This window comes from Mastomys coucha, unplaced genomic scaffold (assembly GCF_008632895.1).
Source record: "Mastomys coucha isolate ucsf_1 unplaced genomic scaffold, UCSF_Mcou_1 pScaffold22, whole genome shotgun sequence".
Lineage (NCBI taxonomy): Eukaryota > Metazoa > Chordata > Mammalia > Rodentia > Muridae > Mastomys > Mastomys coucha.
The window spans coordinates 78,726,599-78,732,213 of NW_022196905.1; positions in this window are offsets into that span (position 1 = coordinate 78,726,599).

Here is a 5,615-nt window from a genome sequence, read left to right on the forward strand (position 1 = left end):
CTCACCTACTCTCTCCCTGTGTCCTTTCCTCCACCACCCGATCCCCCCTGTTTCCATTTCTCTCCCCCACACCCAGAGTCTAAAATTAAATATATTCTGTTTCCCCTTACCAAGGAGATCCATGCATTCTCCGTATAGCTTGTTACTTTGCCTATCTGGGTCAATGAATTGTAGCATGATTATTCTTTATTTAACAGCTAAGATTCACTTATAAGTGAATGTATATTGTTTGTCTTTCTGAATCTCGGTTTCCTCAGGATAATTTTTCTTTCCCTAGATTCATCTAGGTGTCTACAGATTTTATGATGTCATTTTTTAAACAGCTGAGTAATGCTGTTGTGTAAATGAACATTTGCTTTACACATTCTTTGGTTGAAGGGCATCTATGTTGTTTCCAGTTTCTGGCTAATAGGAATAAATCCACTATAAACATATTTGGGCAAGTGCTTTTGTGACAGAATGGAGCATCTTTTAGTGATCTGGGTGGGTCTTAAAGTAAATTGATTCCGAATTTGCTGAGGAACTGCCATATTGATTTCCACAGTGGCTGCTGAACTCCCATCTGCAATTGAGGAGTGTTCTTGCTCCACATCTGTTACAGCATGGACTATCACTTTTGTTTTGATCTTAGCCATTCTGACAGGGGTAAGATGGAATCTCAGAGTAGTTTTGATTTGCATTTCCCTGATGGCTAAGGATGTTGAACATTTCTTTAACTGTTTCTCAGTCATTTGAAATTCCTGTACTGAGAATTCTCTGTTTAGATCTATACTCCATTTTTAATTGGATTAATTGGTTTGTTGATGTCTAGGTGTTGAGTCCTGGTATATTTTGTTTACTAGCCCTGTTGGAGGTGGACTGGGTGAACATCTTTTCCCATCCTGTAGGCTGCTGTTTTGTCTATTGCCTTTGTCCCAGTGTCCTTTGCCTTACAGAAGCTGTTCAGTTTCATGAGGTTCCATTTATTAATTATTGATAAAGAAGCCAGAAATACACAATGGATAAAAGAAAGGGTCTGCAGCAAACGTTGCTGGTTTAATTTTATGTAGAAGAATGCAAATAGATCCAGCCTTCTTTTTCACCTTGAACAAAACTCAAATCCAAGTGGAACGAAGACCTCAATATAAAACTAGACACACTGAACCTGAGAGAAGAGAAAGCAGGTAATAGCCTTTTATGCGTTGGCACAGGAGACAACTTCTTAAAAATAGAGACTCTCTCTTTTTTATTAGATATTTTCTTTATTTACATTGCAAATATCCCATCCCCCCTCTCCCTGCTCACTAACTCACCCATTCCCACTCCCCTGTCCTGGCATTCCCCTACACTGGGGCATCAAGCCTTCACAAGACCAAGGGCCTCTCCTCTCATTGATGTCCCACAAGGCCATCCTTTGCTACATATATGGCTGGAGCCATGGGTCCCTCCATGTGTATTCTTTGGTTGGTGGTTGAGACCCTGGGAACTCTGGTCTAGTTGGTTCATATTGTAGTTCCTTCTATAGGGCTACAAACCCCTTCAGCTCCTTGAGTTCCTTCTCTAGCTCCTCCACTGGGGACTTTGTGCTCAGTCCAATGGATGGCTGTGAGCCTCCACTTCTGTATTAGTCGGGTACTGGCAGAGCCTCTCGGGAGACAGCTATATTAGGCTCCTGTCACCAAGCACTTGTTGGCATCCACAATAGTGTCTGGGTTTGGTGACTGTATATGGGAAGGATCCCTAGGTGGGGCAGTCTCTGGATGGCCTTTCCTTCAGTTTCTGCCCCAAACTTTGTCTCTCTGTATTTCCTGCTGTGGATATTTTGATCTCCCTTCTAAGAAGGACTGAAGTAGCCACACTGTGGTCTTCCTTCTTCTTGAGCTTTATGTGGTTTGTGAATTGTATCTTGAGTATTCCAAAGTAGAGGCTCTCTTAAAGAGTGGAATTTTTTTTTTCAGTAGACACTACCCCTAGAATGCCAGCAGAAATCCAGGCAGCCATAACAATAAGCACTCTTCTGTAATGGCTGATCTGACTTGGTTCTTTAAATTCCTTTTTGTATGATCTTGGTGAACCCAATTGGCTATTTTTTCTTTTAATTTAAATGGAACTTCTAAAGGAAGGAGTGGTGATGACTTGGAAATAATCCAGTGTAGCAAAGCCATAGGCTTTCCATCCTTTCTTACAAATGAGAAGGAAAGAAGAGAAGAAAACAGGTCTTTCAAAGTATAGATGAAAGGTATTTGGTTGTAACAATGTCCATTGAAGCAACATAATGCTAGATAAAAGGAATAGTGCTATAACAACTGTGAAATAAGAAAAAGAAAAAAAGACTAACTTTAAAGAAATGTGAAGAATGAATGCTGCCCATTAAAAGGAAGCATTTAGGCAAAAATACATAAAGACAAGAAACAAACCCTAAAAGGTATGCATATTTTAGAAAAGACAATTACTTACATTAAAAATGTCATATTTACTTGCATTTTCAGAAGGTGCAATTTGACATAACTCTTAATTTAGTACAGATGTGTCAGATGTAAATGTAGAAATTGTGATTGAGAGCTTAAGTAATGTTTTTGTTGATCAGATTCAAGAAAAAACAGAAATAGTCAATATATAAAATAGTAAACCAGAATCAGAATGATAGCATTTACTTGTCAAAGGTGACATGTTCACTAACTCTTAAATTGTTAGTCTTTTACTTAAACCAAAGACTTTATTTTTAATTGTGTGTTCGTGGGTGTGTGCGCGTATGTGTGTATGTTGGTGTGTTCTTGTGTGTGTTCGTGTGTGTGTTTGTGTGTGTATGTTTGTGTGTGTGCATGTGTGTGTGTGTTGGTGTGGTCTTGTGTGTGTTCGTGTGTGTTCATGTATGTGTGTGTTTGTGTGTGTGTGCATGTGTGTGTGTGTACATGAATGGAAGTACCCAGGATCAGAAGAAGGTGTAGGATCCTCTGGGGCTGGAATTACAGGTGGCTATCATGTGGATGCTAGGAGATAAACCCAGTCCTCTGGAAGAACAGCAGCGTTTCTATTTCTCTATTTGTTTCTCCTGCTCCTACCCTTTTTATTTTTAAACTACAATCAAAAATGCATATATGTAATCAGACAGTATCACAATTACAGTGTTTACTTCAACAATTTTATTATTTGAATATGTATTGTCCACATATTAGGGAATACCTATGGGAAGCAAAAACAGGCTGGCTAAAGCTTACATTTGACCTTTCCAAGCATATTTGTAACTATGTTATGGTAAGATACTTTTATTTACATGAGCTTGAGATGGGGATACACCTTATTAAAACACTATAATTTAAATTTTACTCTTATACTGATAAACCCATGTTGGCACATTTAAGGGTTTCTATCTTATAAAATAATTTAAATCAAAATATATCTTAATTATAAAATCTTTAGAATTAAAAGTTTCAAAGCCAGATGTCTGAGAATTGCATTTTTTTGTTTTTTAGTTTTTTGTTTTTTTGTTTTTCGAGACAGGGTTTCTCTGTATAGCCCTGGCTGTCCTGGAACTCACTCTGTAGACCAGGCTGGCCTCGAACTCAGAAATCTGCCTGCCTCTGCCTCCCAAGTGCTGGGATTAAAGGCATGCGCCACCACACCCAGAGAGAATAGTATTATTTAACAATTTATGACAGATAACATATAAATGAGAGTTGAAATATAATTTGGAAAATACATGTGATTATTGAGCACACATAAAATTGATATACTATATAAAATACTCGATCATATACTACAGTTTCATTTTCATTCAATTGTCTTAATCTAGTTTTTAAACTATCTCTATAAAATACATTTATAAGAGTGGTTCATAGCTGGACGGTGGTGGTGCATGCCTTTAATCCCAGCAATTGGGAGGCAGAGGCAGGCAGATTTCTGAGTTCGAGACCAGCGTGGTCTACAGAGTGAGTTCCAGGACAGCCAGGGCTACACAGAGAAACTCTGTCTCCAAACCCCCCCTCCCCCCAAAAAAGAGTGGTTCATTTAGTCCTAAAATTCCATGTTACTCTTTTCAATAAGTATTCATGAAAAAAATCCATTGTTTTCTGCTTTATGTCTCAGTTAACAGTTAATTTTTTTCCTTTGTAAACTTCTGAGGATTTATAAGCTTTTATTGAAATACAGTGTTGTGCCCATTTGTTTAGCAGGCCAAACTCTTGTAAATAAATGTTCTATTTAACAAATGCCAATATCAGAATTATATCTCAGGGACTGTTCTAAGGACTTAATTACTTGCATTGAGTACATGCTGATAACTTTGGAAGTAGATATTATAATTACCCCAATTCTGCAGCGGGGTAAGGGAGTCACAGTGTTGTAAGGTGACTTGCCCTAGATCACATAGCTGTCTGGTGGCAGAAATGGTTTGGATCTAGACAGAAAGCCCACAAATGGACTTGATTTTCCTCCTCATAAAGCATAAATATTTATTTCGGCATTAATGACAAGTGACATTTTTTGATGGTGTATTTTTATTTGACAAGAGTTAAGTAATATTTAGAACATAAGAATAAAACATAGCTGAGCAGGAAGGGCATTGTAGCCAGACTTTGGCTACTTTGTGGGTTTTTCCTTCTTCTATCCCTTTTCACCCCTTTTCTTCCACTTTTCCTACCCCCTTACACTATAGGAGAGAAAAAAGGATAGAAAGGAAAGGAGGCAACAATTCCAAATGTTGCACAAATGCAGAGACTACTTGTGGGTAGCAAAATCACACCCCTGCTAGAGCATGAGACAAATCATAGTCAGATGATGTGGAGAATTGAAGCAGTCCCATATCCCATACCTGGGATTAAAACAAAAACATAGTGTTATAATATTTCTGTTTTTTAAAGAAATCTAAATACCAAAATTGTTACTATAGGGAATAATGCTGAATACCTTTAATTCCAGCATTCTTGAGGCAGAGGCAGAGATAGGTGGATCTCTATGAATTTGTAGTCATCCTAATCTATATAGTGAGTTCCAGGACAGCCACAGCTACATAGTGAGACCTTATCTCAAAAAGCATTAAAATAAATAAACAAAATAAAAACTCCAGAGTTGAACCCCAGAGACATTATCATTATTTAGCAATGCCTTTGAAGTCAATTACCTATAGAATTTTAAATTATTTTTATTCTATTTGAATGTGCAATTTGAAATGATGATGAAGAAGGCTCAGTAGGTAAAGGTACTTGTCTTCAGTAATGATGTATCTTAGATCACTGCGATCCCTATGACCTACGTGATAGACAAAAGAGCTGACTCCTGTGGAGCTGTCCTTCATAGCAAGCCATGACTTACCCATTTTCCCCACAAATTAATAAGTAAGTGTAAAACATATTTCGGGGCGTCCAGACAGACCTTTACCTTCCACCAGCTCAAAGGCTGGAGAATGTCATTAAATAGCATCCAAGCCCTATAGTAGATACTTCCCCCACTTTGTTATAATCCACCTACCTCATGGATCCAATGTTGTAATTGAATGTGTCTTGATATAAGGAAAACTTCACGAAACTAATGTCATGTTGGAAGATGGTGTTTTTGGGAAACCTAAATATGTGTTCCAAAATAAGCCATCTTATTCCCTTTGAGGTGAGAGCTATGTTTTTTTTTTTTTTTTTTTTTTT